Consider the following 24,452-nt stretch of genomic DNA (forward strand, 5'->3'; position numbering starts at 1 on the left):
GGCGAAGGAGGACGTGAAGAAAGAGAAGGAAAAGACAGCGAAGGGAAAGAAGGAAGGACCAAGGAAGAGAAAGAGGAGGAAAAGACAGCGGAGGAAAGGAAGAAAAGTGGAAGGAGAAAGAAAAGTATAAGGTAGCGATGGGAAGGAAAGAAGGAACCAGGAGAAGGACGAGGAAAAGAGAGTGAAAGAAAGTAAGAAAGGAGGAGAAAGAAGGAAAAGACATCGGAGGGAATGAAGGAAGGACCAAGGAGAATGAAGAAGGAAAAGACAGCGAAAGGAAGGAAGTACCATGGAGGAGAAAGAGAAGGAAAAGAGAGCGAAGGGAAGGGAGGAAGGAAGGAAGGAAGGAGCTGATAGTGATATGTAGGAGGTGCGGCACTTCAGTCTGGTGTCGGGTAGTGAAGGAAACAGGAGAGGCGTGAAGATAGGAAGAGGAAATGTAGAGTCAAGTAAGAAAGGTTGTAGATGAAATGCAGTAAGAAGTGAAGTCAAGGAAGAAAGAAATGAAAGAAGCAAGAAAGGAAGAAAAGAAAATTTTGCAAGAAGTAGAGTCAAGAAGGAAGAAGGGAAAGATGTAGAAGGAAGTAAAATAAAGTTAAGGAAAAAGAGGCAGGAAGAAAGGAGAGAAAGAAAGAAGGAAGGAAGGAATGGTGAAATAAAAATAACTAATGAAAAGATGTGAAGTAAAAAAGTAAGGAAAGAAAGAATGAAGAAGACAAGAACAATTTAAGAAAAGTCAGCGAGGTAGGATATAATGTAAACAGAAAGACAGAAAGGGGCGAGAGATGAGAGTAAGAGGAGGGAGGGAGAAGGGGGAGCAATACAAGAGGGACAAGAGGTCTACCATTCCTTCGTCCCTCTCTGAGCTTTCTGCCTTTCCTTCACCCCTCCAACTGAAGTATCAGTTAACAGTTTCTCTTAATTAAAGAAGCGGCGCCTCCCCCCCAGCGAGTCGCCAGGTGTAGCTGAGGTGTGTAGCTCAGGTGTGTGCTCACGTGTGTATTCAGGTGTGTGTTCTCCCTCTCCGCCTTCCTAGAAAGTAATAAAGTGCTCTGCGTGTCACATTTCAGTATCAGGTTTCTAAAGTACGAGTACAAGTCAGGATTAACGTGAGGAAAGAAAGAATAGTTGAGAGGTGAAAAAATGCACTAAAAGGAATAAAATGTCAGATTTTCAAAGTAAAAGTCAATAGTTGCTCAAGGAAAGAAAATATATTTGAAAGAGATTAAAAAAAAAAGAGTAAAGGAAATAAATAAAAGGGGAATCAAGAAAAGCCAGATTTACAAAGCATAAGTCAGGAGTAACGTAAGGAAAGAAAGAATAATTGAGAGGTGAAAAAATTACTAAACGGAATAAAGAAATGTCACAATTTCAAAGTAAAAGTCAGTAGTTGCTTAAGGTAAGAAAGAATACTTGAAAATGGAGAAAAAATAACAGAGAAAAAAATGTACGAAACTAAATGTGGTAAGATTACAAGAGAATGAAAAAAAAAAATAGAAGAAAGTTCATCCATGAAAAAATAAATAAAATAATCTGTGGGCAGTAGTTTTCACAGCCAAGAATGAAGTATTTTCCCTTTTTCATTCCCTCGCCTTTTCATTCCTCGTACCTGCATTTTCCTTATTTACACCGTGGGAATATCTTTGCATCAATTTATAGCCAGCCACGAAGGAGGAAGGCCACGTGAGGTATCCTATCCACTTGCAATCGACTACTTCCACGAAACTTGGAACACAAAAAAATGATAAACAAAGCCCACCCCGCGTCCTCCCCTGCCAATCTGTCCCTCATTCACCGCTATTCCTCTCCTACGCAAACCCCACCAACCCCGCCAACAGTGTCCCATTCCCTCCCGCCCCGTGCCCAGGGAAAGAAGGGGGGCAGTAAAACAAAGCACGAGTCCTCCGCTGAAGAAGAAAAGAAAATCCGTGGGCCGAGCAGGAGCCAAATCAATGTTTCTAATCGCATGACTTCCGTGACCAGCATTTTCCAATAAACACTAATCTCTCCTCCGATTAAACTGGACCTGCGAATTGCCAGAATAAGTTTCATTTTGTAGAAACATCAATAGTCTCTCTCTCTCTCTCTCTCTCTCTCTCTCTCTCTCTCTCTCTCTCTCTCTCTCTCTCTCTCTCTCTCTCTCTCTCTCTCTCTCTCTCTCTCTCTCTCTCTCTCTCTCTCTCTCTCTCTCTCTCTCTCTCTCTCTCTCTCTCTCTCTCTCTCTCTCTCCTCAGCTGATTGGGAGGGCGGGGTCATATCCGATCCTCACCACACAAGGGGAAGAAAATAAGACTGGGATTATTGAATGTAGGTGGATAAAGATAGCCCAGTACGTGCTGAAGGGACAAAGAGCGGATAAGGTTAAGAACACACACACACACACACACACACACACACACACACACACACACACACACACTTCCTATTGATCTGATGGACGCACTAAGACTATTATTTCGGAGTAGTGTCGCTTGCTTCTGTTATTACGAAACTTACACAGACTTACAAATTAGCAGTCACAAGCATTTCCGTCATCTTTTCGCCAGCAGACCTGCATACATACATACATACGCACGTACATGCACTTAATGAAATAACACGTATGCTCCTATTGATGTCACTGCTGTTCCTTTTATTTTGGAAAAAGAAAGAAAATGGAAATACAAACATGCTAACGGAAAAGATTTATTGACACATACGTACATGTAAAGAAAGAAACACTATGCACATAACACTCAGGGAAACAGGAAAGCCTCTCCTACTTTTATGAGGCAAACGAACGCGGAAGAGCAAGAAATGGAGCACGCAGGTCTCGGCACAGGTGACCTCACTCAGTGCTCTTTCCTTGAGTGGCGGCGACACACAACAGCTCTGGTCTGACCTCAAATACTTGGCCAATTCTCATCACGAGGCTTTGCACCAATGGAAATACAGGGAGGAGAGACTCTAAATTGGGTATATTGCTGTGTATTCCTGAAATGGATTGCTTGGCGTTTTTCACATTTTTCCCCTTTCTTCGTGAGAGAGAGAGAGAGAGAGAGAGAGAGAGAGAGAGAGAGAGGAGAGAGAGAGAGAGAGAGAGAGAGAGAGAGAGAGAGAGAGAGAATTATTATAAAGACATCAAACAATAGATCTCCTTCTAAGCAGCTTCTAGCAAAACCCTCATTATTATTATTATTGTCTCACTGCACATCTCTATTCTTCCCATAAACACCCACCCTGAGAGTAAAGACGCTCTGCAGGGACCTTCACGTGTTGGCCTGACAGATTCTTTCAGCTTTTCTTATTTTCTTATGTTCTTGAGTTGACTAGCAGTGAAAATACTCAGAGAAAACACAAGGCAAACGCATTTCACTTCAATTTACTCACGCTCTCACAGCATCACTTCCTTCTCTCTAGGCATTTTAAGATTCAGGTTACATACATCTATCTTGACTTCAATATAAATATCACAATGTAAAATACACACGTTATTCCGACCTGTGCTTTGTATCAGTCCTTTCATTACCCGGATATCATGCTAAACTTAGACAGAGAGGAAGCCCTGTCTTTTGCATGTGTAAATTGCTAAAACGCCAATGTATTATAGAAACATTACGCTGCGTTGTATTTTCCTTTGGCTTGATGGTTGAATGTGTTGGTTGAAGTCGTGAATAACCTGCGTTTAGCCTCGGATTTAAATATTTACCCGTCCTGCCTCGTACATTAAGCAGGCTTTAGTCAAGGTTATCTGAGATTTTCAAGCGTTTTCTCATATTTCTAGTGATTGTTTAACAAGAATTCTGCGCCATCAGTAGAAAAAAAAAATCATAAGAACACGACTTGTTATCTCTGCGGCCTTTGAAAATGATGAGAGAACAAAGCGTTAACATCAAGAGGAGGAGTGGACCTTAACATTTCGCAGTATGTGTCATCCTTTGTTAAAAACTGAGAGCACTGTAAGGAATTAAATGTTTGCGTGGACACAAGTGAAAACGAGATAAGGTTTGTCTTCGCCAGGATTCTGAACCATTAAAGTGTCTAAAAAAACTTTAGATGATTAAGGGAAATTTGTCTAGCAATGAAAAGTTTGATAGGGTACTGAAGTCTTTAAAATGTCCAAAAAAGATGTAGGTGATTAAAGGAAATTTGAGTGGCAATGAAAGAGCTAACAAGTGGTCATCCTCAGGGGGTTTTCCTTCAGCTTTGTGATCCAGGAACTGTGATTATGGGCAACGGTGTTATACGCATAAAATTCAATTACTCTTCCTTTTAATAAAAACTAATTCTGACCATACATACGAGGAACCAAGGGACATAAGATCATAAAAACGTAACAAAATAGGATAAAGGCACAGTCGCGTGTATTTGTAGCTTCGCTTATGTTTTTTTATGTTATTCGTGAAAAAAAAAAGTGAAGAACATTGTTGGCGGCGGCAGTGGTGGTGGTGGCGGTGGTGATACCAGTTGAGACGAAAGACCGAGGGAAGAAGCAATATTTGTTGACCTCCATCACAGATTCTCCTGTTTCCTTGCATCATGAATACAGTGTGGATGTCGCAGAGAGAGAGAGAGAGAGAGGAGAGAGAGACGAGGGACGAGAGACGAAAGATGGCAAAGACCACTAAAAAAAGACAACTAAATCAAGACCATAACAAGGGGACAAAGAAAAGACAAATGAACGAAGGAAAAAGAAATTCACAGTAACTCATTCATTTCATGCAACGAAAAATGGCAACTGTACCCTTACTTTTACTCTACCGAACATGTATCGCATAAAAGTATAAAGTGAAGTAGAAAAAAAAAAAGAGAGAAAAGAACAGACGCATAACGCAGGTCGCAAACAAAAGGAAAGGAGAACAATCAACTCTTATCGATTCTCACAGACGACACTGCCTTTGCCTCCACATAACACCTGACGAAGGAAAGTGTTATGATAAGAGTAAATACTAAGGAGAAAGAAAGAAACAGTGAGGGATAGAACGAAAGAAAAGGGATGGGTGGAATGGTAAGAAGGAGGGAGAAAAAATAAACAGAGAGGGATAGAAAGAGAGAGAGAGAGAGAGAAAAAAAAAAGGCGAAGACCAAAAGGTGGATAAAACTAAGGAGGGAGAAAGAAATAAACAGAGAGAGGAAAAGACAGATAGAAGAGTAAGAACGAAGGAGAAAGAAAGACACAGAGAGGAAAAGAAAAAGAGAGAAAAAGACGAAGAGTAAAAGGTGAATAAAGCTTAGAAGGAAAAAAAAAGAAACTAGGACAGAAAGAGAGAGGAAAAGACGGATGGAAGAGCAACAACAAAATATAAAGAAAGAAACAGAGACGAATAGAACGAGAGAGAGAGAGAGAGAGAGAGAGAGAGAGAGAGAGAGAGAGAGAGAGAGAGAGAGAGAGAGAGAGAGAGAGAGAAGGCGGAAAGCAAAAGGTGGATAAAGATAAGGAGAGAGAAAGAAAGAAATAAAGAAAAAAGCGAGAGGAAAAGGTGGATGGAAGAGTAAGAACGAAGGAGAAAGAAAGAAACAAGAATACAACGAGAGAGAGGAGCCGGAAAGCAAAAAAAGTGGATAAAACTAAGAAGGAAGAAAGAAACAAACAGGGAATAAAAAGAGAGAGGAAAAGATGAATGGAAGAGTAAGAACGAAGGAGAAAGAAAGAACCAGAAAGGATAGAAAGAGAGAGGAAAAGATGGATGAAAAAATAAAAACGAAGTAGGAAGAAACAGAGAGGGATAGAAAGAGAGAGAGAAAAAGCGAAGAGCAAAAGGTGGATGAGGCTTAAGGAGGGTATGCTATGAAGAGCCGTGAGTTAGGGCTTGGGAGCACGATACCTTGAGAGGGAGGCAGGCAGGCCGAGGAGGGCGAGGAGTACTTCAGGTGCCTCGACCAGGGTGGAGGCGCGGCAGCTGGTTAAGGCGATGAAAAACGTGCTATGCTGGGTTATAACTCTTTCTACCTCTCCGTTTCCTCCTTGCTCCTTACTCCTCTGCCTGCTCCTCCTGCTCTTTCTTCACTTAATTCTTACTTTATTCTTCCTCGTCTTTTTTTTTTCTCTCTACTTTCTCTTTTTTTGTCTATGTGTCTTTTAATGGGGTGATTTCTTGGTGCCTTGCCTTGTCCGCGAATTCCTGTGTGTGTGTGTGTGTGTGTGTGTGTGTGTATGTGTGTGTGTGTGTGTGTGGCCTCTTCTTATGCTCCTGCAAAGTAAAGGCAAGGAAGACTACCTGCTGCTGTGGTTACTTTCACATACTCGTACAATTTGCGACGATTCAGATGAAAATAGTTTACTCTCGTCACTGTCCTCATCACATCATCATCATCATCATCATCATCATCATCATCATCATCATGGGCGTCCTAGCTTTCCTTACGTAACTCTATTCACTATCAATGCCTCCCTTCTATACCCTGTCATGCTCCCGCGCCTTGTGCTTCGTCTACACCCTACTTACCATTCATCTACCTCGCCGACACTCTGCCAGTTCCCTGTGTTTCCTCTACACCCTACTATCCCTCTGCCAGTCCCCAGTGTTTCTCCCCCTACACCCTACCATCACCGTATCTCGTCTACACCCTGCCAGCCCCCTTGTGCTTCCCCTATAAACTATTGTCCCACTACGTATCCCTCACCCTGCCAGTCCCCCTGTATCACCCTTACCATCCTACTCCCTCGCCTACACCCTACCATTTATTCCCCTGTGTCTCCCCTGCAACATACTCTCCTCCTTTCGTCTACACCCTGCCAATTCACTCCCCTTGTTCCTCGCCTCCACTCCGCCACTTCCTCTGCAGCCACTCATTCAGAAATTCTCCGAGGAACATGCGTGACATTTGGCTCTTCGCTGTCCATCATTCCTGCCCTTTCGTCAGCCATTGCCCGCCACTAGAGCGACTCGGGGGCCCACGTAATAGTTGCCCGCCTTGTGTAACCTGGAGCCACGAGTCCGTCGCAGCAGCCCAGATCACCTATTAAACTATTATACAGTAGCATAGTAAAATGAATTAAGAATCGGATTACGAAGTGCAATATGTCAAGAAAGGACGGTGCAAGGTCGACTGATGGATGGATAGGTAGACAGATAGATAGACAAATAGATAGATAGATAGATACATTTGTAGATAGATAAGTAGAGAGAGAGAGAGAGAGAGAGAGAGAGAGAGAGAGAGAGAGAGAGAGAGAGAGAGAGAGAGAGAGAGAGAGAGAAACAAAAGAAATAGCTTTTCGTGGAAAGAACAGTATACGTAGTTAGGGTACAGACACAGAGAGAATGGCACCGATAGAGACAAGGCCAGTGGCAGTGACAGAGACAGTGACGGAGAGAGTGACAGCTGGTACACGTACGTAAGGTATTTTATTTTACACACTCCTCGCGATGGAGAGAATATATAGAACAGAATAAACGTTACTCTCAGTCTTCTGCTGTCAACTCACAGAACCATATTCAGAAACACATCTGCGCCGCACCTCCACTGCATTCTAAAGACTCCATTTGAACCTACACTGGTTTTCAAGGGTGTTTTTTAGGGTTCTGTTGATAGATTAACAAGATTTCTACATTATTAACAAGAGAAACATCCCTGAGAACCCGGCTAATCATCTCTGTGGCCTTTGAAAATTGTCGTAATGAGAGAGCAAAGCTTTTCAGAATACGGGCCTTAACTGTGCTTTACCGTGGCAAGACTTCCATGGAATTAGGAGAGATCAGCAAAGTGATAGTACGTAAGAGAATTAAAGGTAAAGTTAAGAAAGGTAATGATAGTGATTATAAGAGTGATACGGCTAATACCTGAGCGCTAATTTAAAGAATGTGGATGTGAAGAAAAGAAGATGAAGAAAATTATGAGACCCAATGAAACGTAAAGACATTAAGGGATAAGAGAGAGAGAGAGAGAGAGAGAGAGAGAGAGAGAGAGAGAGAGAGAGAGAGAGAGAGAGAGAGAGAGAATCACTATTATCGCCTTAGGAAAAGACTTGTTTTTTTCTGTCCATCTTAGTAAGTAATCTTTAGACAGAAAGACAGACGGACAGACAGAGACAGACAGACAGACAGACAGACAGACAGACAGACAGACAGACAGACAGACAGACAGACAGACAGACAGACAGACAGAGAGAGAGAGAGAGAGAGAGAGAGAGAGAGAGAGAGAGAGAGAGAGAGAGAGAGAGAGAGAGAGAGAGAGAGAGAGAGAGAGAGAGAGAGAGAGAGAGAGAGAGAGAGAGAGAGAGAGAATCACACAGCTACTTTTCTCCCCAGTGGTGCATGCCGTTGAACACAAACACTTTGCAACAACAACTCACTTTCTAATTAATTAAGAGGGAAGGCCACTAGACGTGCTGGATATGAAGGAAGGAGGTGTAGGGAGTGGGGGAAAGAGGAGCGGATGTGGCAAGATGCAAACCATCATATTACTGAACTGTTACTTAAGCTCTACTGCGTATGACTGTAAGTACATGTACAGATAGAATAGAAGCCTTACCAGTAATGCTAAGAGATTTGTTTAGAGATTTATATAAAGCTGAAAAAAATGATAACTAAGAACAATACATTCCAAAATACATTAGAGATTAACTATGAAGAATACTTAGACACAATGATGAAGGTAATATCGATTAATTATCAGTGGCAATAAATGGACCATGAAAAATTCTATGGTGTGTGACGTAGGGTGGCGTGATCATGTCAGTCCCACCCTTGTCCGCCAACACCCATTACCTTCATACTTGCATACATTCACTTATGCTGCTAACTAGGCAAAAAATTATACCTCCATATTACTGTACAATGGGATAGTGTTACAGAAGGGGAAGGGCGGGACGGAGGGATCTGTACTAATGAGGGAAGGGAAGGGGAATGATTTTTTTTTTTTTTTTTATGTAGGAAGGACACTGGCCAAGGGCAACAAAAATCTAATAAACAAAAAATGCCCACTGAAATGCCAGTCCCTTAAAAGGGTCAAAGCAGTGGTCAAAAATTGGTGGATAAGTGTCTTGAAACCTCCCTCTTGAAGGAATTCAAGTCATAGGAAGGTGGAAATACAGAAGCAGGCAAGGAGTTCCAGAGTTTACCAGAGAAAGGGATGAATGATTGAGAATACTGGTTAACTCTTGCGTTAGAGAGGTGGACAGAATAGGAGTGAGAGAAAGAAGAAAGTCTTGTGCAGCGAGGCCGCGGGAGGAGGGGAGGCATGCAGTTAGCAAGATCAGAAGAGCAGTTGGCATGAAAATAGCGGTAGAAGACAGCTAGATATGCAACATTGCGGCGGTGAGAGAGGGGCTGAAGACAGTCAGTTAGAGGAGAGGAGTTGATGAGACGAAAAGCTTTTGATTCCACCCTGTCTAGAACAGCAGTATGAGTGGAATCCCCCCAGACATGTGAAGCATACTCCATACATGGACGGATAAGGCCCTTGTACAGAGTTAGCAGCTGGGGGGTGAGAAAAACTGGCGGAGACGTCTCAGAACACCTAACTTCATAGAAGCTGTTTTAGCTAGAGATGAGATGTGAAGTTTCCAGTTCAGATTATAAGTAAAGGACAGACCGAGGATGTTCAGTGTAGAAGAGGGGGACAGTTGAGTGTCATTGAAGAAGAGGGGATAGTTGTCTGGAAGATTGTGTCGAGTTGATAGATGGAGGAATTGAGTTTTTGAGGCATTGAACAATACCAAGTTTGCTCTGCCCCAATCAGAAATTTTAGAAAGATCAGAAGTCAGGCGCTCTGTGGCTTCCCTGCGTGATATGTTTACCTCCTGAAGGGTTGGACGTCTATGAAAACACGTGGAAAAGTGCAGGGTGGTATCATCAGCATAGGAGTGGATAGGACAAGAAGTTTGGTTTAGAAGATCATTAATGAATAATAAGAAGAGAGTGGGTGACAGGACAGAACCCTGAGGAACACCACTGTTAATAGATTTAGGTGAGATGGTGTGGTGATGATGGTGTGATGTGTTATGGTGATGACTGATTGTATTGAGAGAGAGAGAGAGAGAGAGAGAGAGAGAGAGAGAGAGAGAGAGAGAGAGAGAGAGAGAGAAGCAGTATTAAGGTCCATATCTTCCAGCGTTCGCAAAAAAAAAAAAGTACAAAGGAACGGTAATGTCCTCCACAAAGTTTCCCATTTTTTTTTACGATAAAACAATAATCTCAAAATACCGAACCACTACTGTTAAAATGAAAGTTAATTAAATTACGTACTTTCTCCTTCTATAATGAATCGTTTCCAAGATAAAATCGAAATCTCTAATCTCTCTCTCTCTCTCTCTCTCTCTCTCTCTCTCTCTCTCTCTCTCTCTCTCTCTCTCTCTCTCTCTCTCTCTCTCTCTCTCTCTCTCTCTCTCTCTCTCTCTCTTATCCCAGATTTAAAAGAACTTCCTCTCGGTACTCTTGGCGCTGAAATGCGTATGAGTGAAGTTGCTCATGAAGATTTATTAAATACAGGGCGCGGCGGAACCTTCACGACGCGGCTTTGTCTGCGGCTCGCTCTTTATGAGGACGAGGAAGAGAATGGAAAAAAATGAAAATGTAGACGTTTTGAAAAAGATTTTACACATCCAGTCAAATCTCATTACGGAGGCTCTTTGAATATGAGAGAGAGAGAGAGAGAGAGAGAGAGAGAGAGAGAGAGAGAGAGAGAGAGAGAGAGAGAGAGAGAGAGAGGGTGGGGGGACTTTTGTATTGGCCCGGTTAAGTGAAACAGTGCAGGCCTGGTATATGGTAAGTCTCTCTCTCTCTCTCTCTCTCTCTCTCTCTCTCTCTCTCTCTCTCTCTCTCTCTCTCTCTTGCCAATCACTTGCACTGAAAAATAATATTCCTTGGAGGTAAATCACATGTTGCACACTAGTTCTTTACTCTGACTAACAAGCTGGACGTGTTTATCATCACAGTCAACAAACCATGCGTATCCTCATAGTTCCTTGATGGACAAGAGGTGACAGCACAAGTTAAGGATCCCAGTGTTTCCAGAAGAACCTTTACCAGACTGCGCCACCAGTCATAGTCAGGGGAAGTCATTGCAGCATCGCTTACTATCAGACTCGAAGCGGGAGGAAGGCAGGCTCTGTAGAAGTCGCCGTTGCCACATAGCAGCTGCTTCCAGGACCGCACTGCGAGATCCAGCAAAGACTGCGCTTCCCTTATGAAAGCAAAACTGGGAAATAATCATACGCACAACAATGCAGTAGCAGCAATGTAAGGGTTATGCCGCCAATACTAAAGTGGGATAACAATGCACTTATTTTGAGTACTGTTAGCTACTACTACTACTACTACTACTACTACTACTACTACTACTACTATCGCCATCACTATCACCACTTCCAACACCATCAAGACCACCATTACCTCTACTACTACTACTACTGCTGCTGCTGCTGATGATGATAATAATAATAAAAATAATAATAATAATAATAATAATAATAATGATGATGATGATGATGATGATGATGATGATGATGATGATGATAATAATAATCACAATAATCGTAATCATAATAATCATAATGATCGTACTATTACTACTACTACTACTACTACTACTACTACTATTACTACTAATAATGATAATAATAATAATAATGATAATAATAACAACAACAACAACTACAATAGTATAATATGGAGATAGCAATTCCTCTTTGAAGTGATAAGAGTTAAAAGAGCTTATTATAAGTTGATATAAATGAATACTGTGAAATTCACGCAACTTAAGATTGCACATTAACATGAGAGGAGCGTGGTGGTATACGCCTTTGTTGCCGCTCCGGGAACAACATTAACAAGCTGCTCTGCTCGCCCGAACATGCTCCACCTGCACCTTTACGCGGCCTCCCCTGCATCCCTTGTAATAATAATAACTCTACTAGTACTGCACGTTTAGTAATTATGAGACGCGTTAATGTTCAAGATGAACTCGTGTAGCGAAGGGAACAAGAAAGGAACAAGGTGCACCGTATGGCAGGGGGTATTGGATGACCTATACAAGTTTTCACCGCAGGAGTGATTTATATTGCACAGTGACGTGCCGGATGTGATCATGTGACAGTATTCTTCCTCGTGTGTTGCATAATAAGGGAACAAGATGCAGTGATTAGAGCAGTGATTAGAGCATGACCTATACAGGTTCTCACAGGTACAGTGAGTGGCGGCTCACCGCAGCAGTGATGTATATTGCCCAGTAGTATGCTAGGTGCGGTCATTTGAGTGCTCTTCCTTTTGTGTTGAATATGTTCTCTGTCATGTTTTAAGTCCGCCTTTGCCTTACATTGATAATGAGTGATTAACATGAAAACATCAGTCTTATCGAACCCGGACGGAAAAAATTACATGAGCAAATTTAGTCCATCAATCATTCCACCGATTGATGAAAATTATTACAAACTTCTCTTTTTTCCAGTTCCTTGTTTTATTTATCATTTTCGTCATATTCAAAACTTTGTGGATTCATCGCTCCATAAGGTGATGATGGAGGCCAATAAGGTGGTGACGAGAATTAATTACTGAGCGAAATGCATACGCAGCTGGTGATGCGCGGAGTGAACCAGCTCTCTGTGGCATCATGTCGAACTGATGGGGACGCTGGGGACCATCCTGGAGGAGCTGAAACCATTGAATAAATAGAACAATCGAGAACTTACATCACTTCTCGTATTACAATATCGCGGTAGTTATTTTGAATAATACATTGACAAGCGCTGTGTTGTTGTATGATTGCTGTAGACGGCAATTTGTCGAGAATCCAAGCCTATCCTTTCAATATACAGCAGCGCGGCCAAGAAGCTTAGGTATATTAACTATTTGGAGACTGCAACTGGGTGTGAATGAGTGATGACACTGGGTCGTCAAGAATATCGCTCAGCACTGGTGTTCCCTGTCTTTATCATTTTCATTCCGCCTTGTGATCAGGAGCTATGAAGTGGGCAGTAGAGTGGAGCTCTTTTTTGGCGCAACCTGTTTTTTTTTTTTTTTTTTTTTTCTCTCTCTCTCTCTCTTTTTTTTTCTTTTTCATGTTCCGAAATTTCGGTATAACGTTTTAACAAATATTTTATTTAAGTAGTAGGAAAATAATTTACAGAAAGAGGTTTTGAGTGTACTAAACACACACACACACACACACACACACACACACACACACACACACACACACACACACACACACACACACATACATGCACACACATACATACATGCACACACTCAAACTATTGTTTTTATAATGTTAAAATACATCTGTAACGATATAATATTAAAGGAAAGTAAGCTTCTTTATATAATATTTTTACTCCCATTTCGTATAAGCGGTTGGTTCGCCAGTTAATATTATTGTTGCCTTGCGGCAAAGGACATTTGTGAGCGATGTTTGTTCTGCATGGCGGATGAGAAAATTATGAAATAAAATAAAAAATGAAAAATAAAAAAAAAATAAAAATGAAATAATAAATTGAAAAATTAAGCTCTTTAAAATAAACTTGAGATTTGCGTGGAAAGCTTTTGAAATCTGCTTTTTGTTATAATATATTAAAAACACTTGGGGGAAAACGGCGAGATAATTACGGCCAGATGTAATAACAGCAAGCCTCTACCGGAAATAAGTGGGAGGAGACGTGGCCAGACTAATGTGTGCGTGGCGTGACCCTGGAATCTCTCTCTCTCTCTCTCCTCTCTCTCTCTCTCTCTCTCTCTCTCTCTCTTGGTGGCACTTAAATTTTTCTCATTATTTTTTGCCACACGTTGGTCTTCTTGGAGGGAATCGTAATATTCGCTACCTATTCAACACCCATTCTTCAACATTGTATATACTTCGTAGGTTATCAAGCGAATTAGTATTCCCTATTATTTTTTTTTATGACGCCTTTAAGTTCCTACCTCGCCTTTACTATAAGAGGTAGTAAATTTATAGAATGCCCTAATTATGGGAAGTTGTCGTTTTTATTCGGAATATTTAGATTAAAGCTCAGTGTCTTTCTTGGAATGGTATGAAGTCTCGTGACCCATATCTAGTCTCACGCCTACTTCCTTTCACAGTAATAAGTCGTCACATTTCCATGCTTAGAACGCTGCTTGCATATTGGTGTTGTGAATCGAATGCTTACTCAAAGGCCTGACTTTTTACTGGTTTTTGCTTGATATATAAAACTATGTATAGTCTCATATCAGGTACATTTTTATTCTTTGTATCTTGGAATATATCAATGTCATGTTCACGTTAAGACTAAATTAACTAAAGCACAAAAAAGGAGTTTTAAAAAAAGTTAATGCAGGTGACGCGCATCCAGTGTAGAGCAAATTTCAGGTCATGAATAGCACACTTTGATATGATAATGTTCGTGTGATGGAACCAGTTTTGTCACTTTTGGAAGCTTCTCAACGTTGATTTTTTTTTTTTTTTTTTTTTAGTGACGCTAATGATGTTTATGTTTTTGAGTGCGTAGGTATTGTAAATATTTTTGAAGCAATGCAGTTTACCTGAAAATATTGCCAAGCTCTGTTGATTGACGGTTTGTGTCTGACTTGTATTGACAATTAAAATGAGATAATTTTCCATCCCAGGTGCAGGATGTGGTGTGTTTGTTGATAGTGACACCACCCTTCGTCTTCTCTATCAAAGGAAATGTTAAACGCTTCAACCACTTGTAGTCAAGAGTTAGTCTAAAAAGAACTGATGTTTTAATGCAGTCCCTCTCTTCAGGATGATTCCATATTTAAATATGGCTCATTGATCAAAGAGGAAATGATATCAGCTTTCAAATGCAGCCACACTTTTGACTCGACCCTTTTGAGCCATGAAAAAAGGCACTGTTTAAGAAGGGTTCTTGATCCGATTCCCCAGAAGTGACCTGCATATTACACTGAAACTATTGGATATTCAAGTGTCATTCGAGAATATAAGAATATGAACATTTTCTTTTTATGAATCTGCAGTCGATCTGACCCCCATCATGCATAGCTTTCGTAATGCTGACATAATTACCAAGCCGTTATGTCACAAGTCATCCTCTCTTCAATGTCTCCGTAAGTAATCGGTACAAAAAGGGAAAAATGTACAAGGGTTTAATAACGTTCAGGTTCCTTTATGTATTTATTGACCAGTTTCAGAAAGGTTTCCCTGAATCACCTAATGAAATATTTTATTTTATTTATTTATTTTTTTTATTTATTTTTTTTTTTTTTTATCTGCCGTTGGAGTCTTACATGTTGGTAATGTTTCTTCCTTGCTGTGGCCTCGGGAAGCGTTGGGTTTGCTTTTCAAATAACTTTCTAACCTTGACTTTATTGATCAATCTATAAGTCTCTTTGAATCGACGAATACAGTAATTTTCACGGTGGGTGTAGAGTCCTTCCATCTTGGTTAACATTTCTTGTACAGTGTGGCCATCAAAAATGTTGGTCAAGCCGTGGGTGTGTCTGCCCCGCCCCTCTCTTGCCAATCCTAACATGGTGGTGCCCTCTCCCTCCGCTCCCCTCCCCCCAAAACCAGCGAACACAAACAAAGTACGTAAACAACTCTGCTATGAAAATTACTCTCGTTTCCCTGTAATTCGTTATTTTGTACAAATTAGTGTGCCTTTCACATTTCACGGATACTATTTGTATATCACATTATTCCGTTTCGTGCGTCATATCGAGGATTAATTAACTCCGGGTACATATTTATGGGTCGGTTGTTTTGAAGTATGTACATATTTTATGCTGATGTACGCTTTTCACAGTACAGCACTGCGTAGTCACAAAATGAAATGGAAACGAGATTATTGTTGTTGTGAGTATTCGCATGAAACTGACAGCAACAACACGGCCGCAGAGGCGCGGTGCTTCTCGCATTTTATTTTTTTTCCTAGCTTTGAGTTGTATTCACTAAAGTTTCAGAAATAATGTTTGATCCATGTTACTACCTTATCAAATAAAATTTTGCCTTTCAAATGGAGATATCTGTATTTTCTTTTTAAATCATAGTTAAGGAAAGACTAGCTCATTTTAGTAATTAAAAATAAATGCATTTTCTATTTCAGATCAACCTTGAAGAAAAATATGAATTTATTCTTTGAAATGTGACTGAGGAAACAAATACTTTAATACCAGTCGAACTTAAAGGAAAGAGATCTGCATTTCTTGTTTCACACCAAGCTTAAGGAAATCTAATTATCTGCGTTAAAATTCGGATTTCAGCAAGTGAATCTATAAAAGCAAACTTGGGATAGGAATGCTGCCAGTTAAGCTGAAGAAAATGTATAACTTGTAGCGTCACCAATGTAATCCTGCTGTCCTGCTTACATCGCCGCTGTCCCTCTCGTGGTGACGCTTTGAAGACGCCGGCGATGAATTGTGTTAGTGCCTGAGTATTTCTATGGATGATAAATACTGTAACGCTCCATCATGATTCCTTCCGGCGATGTCTCGTCTCAGTGGGTGACAGACAACAGTGACGGGGCACCTTCAGGGATCAATGTGCGTCGTAACCCGGAGTCAGTATGTAAACTCCAGTACATTTAGTTGATGATTTATAGGTGTAATATTCATACAGAAGCAAAATTAGAAGAGACAAAATTGAAGTCAAATTTTCGACATATGAATAGATAATTTCTTTTTCTTTATTTAGAGGTTAAAAATAAATGCTGAAAATGTATGTTGTTTGCTGCCCTGATTTTTGTAGCATTTTATATTCAGGAGCTTCCTCTTCCGTTACATTATTTAAAAAGAATGAAGTGGCCCCCGCTTGTAGTATAATGTTATTATCATCAGCCTGAAGCGAAATACTGGACGTGGCGACCATATGATGCTTCCAGTATTTGTTGTTTTTCTTCATTGAAATTCCGTTCAGATAATATCGTATGCTTATTGATGCTCACAACACTGGCCACTTCGCACAGACCCAAGAGTTGCACCTCACACCTGACTGACTTCATAGGTATGGTGAACACTGACTAATAGAATTGATTCATGTACATGATCATTATTTCATTTAATTATATAGTAAGCTCTTTGGACTTTTTTTTTGTGTGTGTGTGTGTGTGTGATAATGAGAGTACCCGGACGAGTTGTGCCAAGCCTTCAGTTATATTACTTTAAATCTTCTGTTGAAAGTTTTGCCTTTAAATACATCTTCAATATTGGAAAATAAATTGAGATAATCATGAACTGACGCATCTCATCAGAGCAGGTTAAGTTCATATTAGACTTTATCATTAGGCGCGCCCTTCCCCGCGGCAGGGTTCCCCACGTTCAAATGAAGCACATCCCGGGAGTGTGATGCGCCTGGACACAAGTTCATTACTGGTAATCGCCATGTATAACCCGACCTTCCTCTCCCCGCAGGAAGACTGGCAGTGAGAGCGTCCTGTCAGGGGGAGGCCGTCACGCTGCCGCGGTGCTGTGTGGAAGGAAGGCTTTGGCATCACACAGGGACGAGCCTCACCCCAGAAAGACGACGCCCTCAATGGAGTCTGGGGGTGTGTCGCGATTACCCCGAACACCCACCCCCCCGACCTTTCTGAGGCAGTGCTCCTTTCTAACCAAGCCTCCTCATCTTTTCACCACTACCACTACCACTACCCACCATTGATCTCCAGCGTCACTCTTCACCTCCATCTCCGTTAACACAGTCGTCTGATCGCATCCTTCACCCTCGAGAGGAGTTTCATGTACAGTAAGTTTAGATGATTTTCATTGTTAATATCTTCATTACATGTATTGTGTGTCACCACTCAAGAATCTGTTTACCTGTGTACCTGGCTGGCATGCGGAGGTAAGGACTCTATACACCCTGCCTCAGAAACTGCTTACGTATATAGTCAGTCATCCAAGTTGACTGCACTTGAAAGTAATGCACACTACTACTGTATGTACGTGGTGTGTCGTGGAATCACCGCATCCCTATGAAGTGGTAGGAGAGTTAAGGTCTGTCAAAATTCTCCTTGATCGTGGTGATCATCTTGGCTTGGTCAGGAACGTGTTTACCTTCAATGTTCATGCCAGGGTTTCAATCCCAGCGTTAGCACTTTTAGGGCACAGCTTTTTAAAACTGAAGAAAAAAACCCATGTGTTTGTTTTCTTATTGATAAATCAATAGACGCTCCTGTTTCGGATGGGGCTTTTTTTTTCATACTCACAAAAAAATTACATGATATAATTAAAAAAAAAAAAATTGTAAGGGGATGAATCTCAACAATCACCACGAAAATTATGTAATTGTTATAATTACTGAAAGTTTTAAAAATTACTTTAAAGAGGTCTCAGATTTCTTATTGCATCAGTGGCTTTAGAAACACGAATCCCAGCAATTACTGACTGCTAGGTGAGCACGCCTGTCACGTGACGCCCAACAACAGTACGCGGTAGAGGTGGATAGCTAATTGATAACCAACGCTTTGATGATACTCGTAATGTCCTGGGTATGATCCGGAAATTCATACACACACACACACACACACACACACACACTATGTAGCCAGTCTCTCTGTTATGACGGTGTGCCTCACCGCTTCACACGATTCCTCTCCCTCACCCAGACCTTGAGCCTCGCCTTCCCGATTAGTGTGTTTATTATTTTCTGTTGCTTGGCAGTGACGCGTGGACGGTTCCCTGGCATGCACGTGGCATCTGGATACTCGTGCAAAGTTCATCTCGTCCTTCTGAGCACATTAGTTTTGCAAAAGAAATCAGGAGCTCTGAAGGAAGGATGATTAAACCCAGAGCGAAGCTGCAGCGCCAAAATCCCAGTTAATTCCCCACATTCACGCCATTACCCTTCTTTTAATTTTGGCGAGCCCGCCCGGACCTCTCTCCCTCTTAATGAACTGAGGCGGCGCCGAGGGACGATCCTGTCGGAGGGAAATGGCGGGCGTGATGGAGCAAGGAAGCCACAGGGATGAGGAAATGGGAAGAGAGGCAACGGAAAGATCATCGTTAAAAGCTGAGGAACGGAACGGTTGAATTTCTCTGCGGCAGCGAGTGTGGCGGAGCTCAGAGACGAAGGAGGATATGTTGAAAAGTTTGATGAAATTAAGAGAAAAAAATAAAGTGAGCATCGTGTGGACACGGACGAGAAGAATAAGTAGAAAGGATAATACTGAAAGTTCATTTAGAAATTAATAATATGCTTCTTCTTCTTCTTCTTCTTCTTCTTCTTCTTCTTCTTCTTCTTCTTCTTCTTCTTCTTCTTCTTCTTTCTTCTTCTTCTTCTTCTTCTTCTTCTTCTTCTTCTTCTTCTTCTTCTTCTCTCTTCTTCTTCTTCTTCCCTTCTTCTTCTTCTTCCTTCTCTTCTTCTTCTTCTTCTTCTTCTTCTTCTTCTTCTTCTTCTTCTTCTTCTTCTTCTTCTTCTTCTTCTTCTTCTTCTTCTTCTTCTTCTTCTTCTTCCTCTTCTTCTTCTTCTTCTTCTTCTTCTTCTTCTTCTTCTTCTTCTTCTTCTTCTTTCTTCCTTCTTCTTCTTCTTCTTCTTCTTCTTCTTCTTCTTCTTCTTCTTCTTCTTCTTCTTCTTCTTCTTCTTCTTCTTATTATTATTATAATTATTATTATTATTATTATTATTATATCATCATTATTATTATTTTTCTTCTGTTTCTTTTTGTTCCTTCGTTTTACGAGTATTATTGTTATTATTATTGTTATTATTATTATTATTATTATTATTATTATTGTTGTGTGTTGTTGTTGTTGTTGTTGTTGTTGTTGTTGTTGTTGTTGTGATGTTGTGTGTTGTTGTTGTTGTTGTTGTTGTTGTTGTTGTTGTTGTTGTTGTTGTTGTTGCTGTTGTTACTTTATTATTTTTTAAGGAAAAATATTGTTTGATCCTCGATTTCATCTCACTAGCAGCCAGTATATACTATTCTGTTGCAAGTGAACATCATCCTAGTTTAGTTAGCAACATCTTGTTTTCCCCCCTCCTTTATGTTTTCCCCATTCTTGAATTGCTGGTGTGTCAACCCAGCGGCCCACAACCTGTCACTTCTCGCCTTTCATAACTTTCCAAGTCCATTACACAATTTTTGTTCCCTTCTCGCACCCTATAGCAATATGCAGTATTGGTCTCTTATCCTTTAACTAAATGTATAACAGATTGGATATCGTGAAATAGTGTAGAGTAAATGAGGTCCTGCGACTATGTGATGGTAAGATGCGAAGTAGCGTTGGATGAAATATGTTATCATTAATCAGGAGGCTAAACATTCTGAAATTAAAAGTTGCTGCTGCTGATGATGATGATGTTCGTTAACGATTGGGAAGAAGAAGAGTAGGAGGAGGAGGGAGGAGGAGGAGGAGGAGGAGGAGGAGGAGGAGGAGGAGGAGAAGGAGGAAGAGGGAGGAGAAGGAGGGAGGAGGAGGTGGAACACTAAAGAAGAACAAGTAGCAAACAGAGCTGCTATTCCTTACAAGGCTGTCTGCAAGGCCTATGCTATCTAGCATACATTGAAAGAAATAGAACAGCACAGACAAAGGAGGAGGAGGAAGGCGGGCGGGAAGAAAGATGCAAAAGACTGAGAGCTAAAGTTGACGAGGAGAAAGGGAGTCATCGAGACAATGCCGTCCATTTAATGCACGTGAGTGATTCATTATGGCGAGTGAACGTGTGATTCCCTTCACCACGGCTGGCGTGTGTGGCAGCCCCCAGGCGGCAGCGTGCCGGCACCCACGTCCAGGCCAGATGGGGCCCATTAGGAGACCTCCTCATCTCTGTTCTCGTTGAGGTCTCTTCTGGGACTTACTCGTCCAACTTGGGTTTACATAGCAAACTTTTCTCATTTTGTGCCGATAATGAGGAAATGTCTGAAGTGGCGCCCCATCATGTACCAGCACCGTGCTCTGCTGATCACCGAGGTCAGACCAGGTCAGGTCAGGTCATGAAAAAAGGTTTTGGCAAATACTAAGAGTGCCATTAAGAAGGAATGTAAATACTCATGACATTATTTTTCATGCCAACTTTCTTTTTTTCGTTGTAGAAAATGGGAAACGAAGGATATTTTAGAGGGAATAGAAATTTATTGTCGCTAAAACTTCATCATATAATTTCTGGAAAAAAATATATGTGCCCATACATTTGATACATATTACGTAACATATTCAAAACTGTGGTTCAGCAAAATTCTTTTTTTTATTTCTATTTTTTTTCAAACCTTGACTTAAAAACAATGATAAAAATCTTGAAATTTTACAAGTTCATCTACTACATAAGAAAAAGTATTTTGTTACGGCCAGAAAAAATCTCCTCTAACATAGAATTCCTACAAGAACAAGAATTGTAATAAGAAAAATGACGCATCTAAACAAACACGGAATTTACTGCCACTAAACTCTCTTCTTATAATTTCTGGCGAGATTATGCATTTAAATGTTAAATATTATGTTTGATATCCTTTATATAATGGCTCCAACAGGTTATTTTGAGTAAAGGATTTTAGTGAAAAGTTTTAGGAATATTTTTTTTAAGATCTGAACCTTGAAAGACTGTTCGATTCTAAAAAAAGAAATCTTTAAAATTTCCGGCTTGTCCTTTACATAAAAGAAAATATATTGATATGATTAAGATTCGCTGACAAATAGAATTCTTAGCAAGAAACAAAACTTTTGCTTAAAAAATAGGTAATATCAATAAAAAAAAAAAAAATTATTGTCACTAAAATCTCCCAGAGTAAGTTCTGAAGAGATTTTTCTGCCTGTATATTTAATTTCCTTAATATTTAAATAAATAAAATAAAAAAAAATAAGTAAATAAAATGAAAAAATAAAACAATGGATATTTTTCAGATACGGATCTTGGAAAATGTTCAGATGTTTTTCTGTTCCCCCCAAAAAAAAAAAAAACTCTTGAAATAGGAAAAGTTTCCCTCCTGCACATATAATAAAAGAGGAGTGTGGATTGAGTTAGCTTACAATTAGTCGTATCCAGGTGACCTGCGTGATGAGCGGGGCGCGCTGGAACAGAAAAACAACAAAGCATAATGTGATGACTTGATTGTTCTTGTTGAATGAGGCGTCTGTGAATGACTGATTGATGTGCAATATCACGTGGACGGGGACTTTTTTGTCACGGGAAATTATCGCGTCCCTGGAGCATTAAGGGAAGCGATGACGCACACACACACACACACACACACACACTCTCTCTCTCTCTCTCTCTCTCTCTCTCTCTCTCTCTCTCTTTCTCTCTCTCTCTCTCTCTCTCTCTCTCTCTCTCTCTCTCTCTCTCTCTCTCTCTCTCTCTCTCTCTCTCGTTCAAATATTCAGATTCTTTCATATATTTATTTTTTTCGTTTCTCCTTTTTATTTGTGTGCGCGTGTGCAAATGTATGCTGCAGCCATTGATCGTAGCGACATCAATAATTCCAGTACAGTGGTGTAGTCAAGATGGATGAATTGTACCGTGATTTGCATCTCATCCAGGACAGAACGCCGAGAGAGAGAGAGAGAGAGAGAGAGAGAGAGAGAGAGAGAGAGAGAGAGAGAGAGAGAGAGAGAGAGAGAGAGAGAGAGAGAGAGAGAGAGAGAGAGAGAGAGAATAGATTCCCAATTACACTCCCGGACAGTGCGTGCCACACACACATGCTTGATATTCTCACTGCAGAAGTTTCGCCTGTACAACTGTTCGCCGAGAGATTATTTGTAATCTATTTCAAATCCATAGATCTATAGATGCACAACTGACAAAAATATTCATGTCAGTGGGCCTTTTTTCTGCGGTGTTCTTTTTTTTTTTTTTTTTTACTTTCTAGCGCTTTTTTCTGTGTGAACTAAAATAAAACAGTAAGAGACAAAATACTTCCACTTCCATCCGTATTTGTCCATCTTTGCGCAGCTCTTATCATAAAGCACTTCATTAGTACAGTCTGTTAGGGTGTACTCAGTATATAAACATTACTCGTAAAAATATGCCACTTCTGACATCATTACTTGAGTTCACTGTACGGAAATAACGAAACGACCATTCAGTTTTTTTTTTCTGCTATATGTTTCTTCATGTTCCCTACGCAATATCCCCTTTCACTGGAAATATATGAATACAGCAGGATAGGATGGTTCGTTTGGGGCTTTGTGTATAGCGTTGGGATCGTGTATTGAAAGGTGTTCGCTGCCTCCTGCCCCTTGGAATGTTTTGCTGGTGTAATTGGTTGTTGCCTTGGGTTATTACTGAACGGGTGAATTTTCAAGTTATATTTTTTTATATGTTTATGTATGCATATATATATATATATATATATATATATATATATATATATATATATATATATATATATATATATATATATATATATATATATATATATATTGTTAGATTTGCATAAATTTGAGAGAGAGAGAGAGAGAGAGAGAGAGAGAGAGAGAGAGAGAGAGAGAGAGAGAGAGAGAGAGAGAGAGAGAGATAACTGCCTAAATGCCACCTTAACAGAGAGAGAGAGAGAGAGAGAGAGAGAGAGAGAGAGAGAGAGAGAGAGAGAGAGAGAGATAACCTGCCTTAACATTTCGCACCGTGCAAAATAAGAATATTTTATTTTTATTATTGTTGTTGTTGTTGTTGTTGTTGTTGTTGTTGTTGTTGTTGTTGTTGTTGTTGTTGTTGTTGTTGTTGTTGTTGTTGTTGTTGTTGTTGTTGTTGTTGTTGTTGTTGTTGTTGTTGTTGTTGTTGTTGTTGTTGTTGTTGTTGTTGTTGTTGTTGTTGTTGTTGTTGTTGTTGTTGTTGTTGTTGTTGTTGTTGTTGTTGTTGTTGTTGTTGTTGTTGTTGTTGTTGTTGTTGTTGTTGTTGTTGTTGTTGTTGTTGTTGTTGTTGTTGTTGTTGTTGTTGTTGTTGTTGTTGTTGTTGTTGTTGTTGTTGTTGTTGTTGTTGTTGTTGTTGTTGTTGTTGTTGTTGTTGTTGTTGTTGTTGTTGTTGTTGTTGTTGTTGTTGTTGTTGTTGTTGTTGTTGTTGTTGTTGTTGTTGTTGTTGTTGTTGTTGTTGTTGGCAATGAAAGCTGGAGTTATGAATCGCCAATAACATGGGCCGTGCACTTATGAGTACCAAGACCAAGTTAATTGTTTAATAAAAAGAAAAAAGAAACATAAGAGAAGCGGTTCATAGAGTTGTAGGTGACTGGAATACACTTAGTCATCACGCTGTTAGTTTTGAGTCAGTAAGAGACTTTGAAGTAAGATTAGATTTATCCATGGATAGGAATGAAAGGTTTGTATAAGTATATATGTTTTAAACTCGTACATGACACTGCCAGTAGCAGTAAACGTTTTGGTTTCTTACATGTTTTCCTATATTCTTATTTCTTATATGCTTATGAGAACGGAAATTTTTAGTCACTAAGGAAAAAAATTGTATTTTGTAGAATATTGTTTATAAGTTTTTGACGTAACTTTTTTTTTTTTTATAAATATATAAAAGCACAATCAGAGTTGCAAGATGTACCGCACATGAGTGACTTTGCTTGTCACACAACACATTTACAAGGATTAGGGTTTTCTTTCACGAGTCTCAGTTGTTACCTACCCAAATGCTAAATACTGAATAAT

The 24,452-nt window shown here is 40.1% G+C and overlaps 1 long non-coding RNA gene across 6 annotated transcripts in view; it reads left to right on the forward strand.

Annotated features, from left to right (window-relative positions):
• The window catches only part of LOC135104267 (uncharacterized), a 149,053-nt gene that overhangs the window by 112,999 nt on the left and 11,602 nt on the right, over positions 1 to 24,452 (forward strand). For 3 of the 6 annotated variants that reach the window (XR_010270357.1, XR_010270353.1, XR_010270358.1), the window contains one exon: positions 17,283 to 17,613. This is a non-coding gene — a long non-coding RNA (uncharacterized LOC135104267). Of the gene's footprint in view, positions 1 to 16,156; positions 16,437 to 17,282; positions 17,614 to 24,452 lie in introns of those variants that run through there. The other 3 variants (XR_010270354.1, XR_010270355.1, XR_010270352.1) reach the window with 3 other exon arrangements.

The sequence above is a fragment of the Scylla paramamosain genome, chromosome 1 (genome assembly GCF_035594125.1).
Source record: "Scylla paramamosain isolate STU-SP2022 chromosome 1, ASM3559412v1, whole genome shotgun sequence".
In the NCBI taxonomy this organism is placed as follows: domain Eukaryota; kingdom Metazoa; phylum Arthropoda; class Malacostraca; order Decapoda; family Portunidae; genus Scylla; species Scylla paramamosain.